Here is a 643-nt window from a genome sequence, read left to right as displayed (position 1 = left end):
AGAAGCATAATAATAAGTTAAGTGTTGCCGAAATGAGAATGATTAGGTGGATCAGTGGCTTTACACTTAGAGACAAAATGTGAAATGAATATATCTGTGATAGGGTTGGTGTAGCTCCTGTGACGAACAAATTTAGAGGAAATCGTCTTAGATGGTTTGGTCACATTAAACGTTTGGTCACATTAAACGTCGACCGTTTGATGATCTGATTAGAAGAGTGGATGTTTTTTAGATACGACTTGTGTTAAGAAAGGTAGAGATAGAACCTAGGAAGACTTGGGCTTATTGTATAAAAAATGATCTTAATTTACTAAAACTAAATGAAAATATGACACTAAATTGGACGCAATGGAGAAAAAGGATTCATGTAGCCGACCCCACGTAGTGGGATGAAGGCTTTATTATTGTTATTGTTGTTGTTGTAGAAGATTTACATACATGCCCTTAATATTTAAGCTTCAATTTTTTTGCAAACATACCATATTACCAATGTAAAAAAATATGTATTACTCTTTTTAAAAGTTAAAATAACACTACTAGGGCTGTCAAAACGGCTCGTTGTTTGCGAACAGCTCGTGTTTGGCTCGTTAAGAAGCTCTTGTTCGGCCGTTATCTTCGTTCATAAGTTAACGGGCCGAACCCG

The sequence above is a fragment of the Phalaenopsis equestris genome, unplaced genomic scaffold, assembly GCF_001263595.1.
Source record: "Phalaenopsis equestris unplaced genomic scaffold, ASM126359v1 Scaffold000024, whole genome shotgun sequence".
NCBI lineage: Eukaryota > Viridiplantae > Streptophyta > Magnoliopsida > Asparagales > Orchidaceae > Phalaenopsis > Phalaenopsis equestris.
This window is presented reverse-complemented; position numbering follows the sequence as displayed.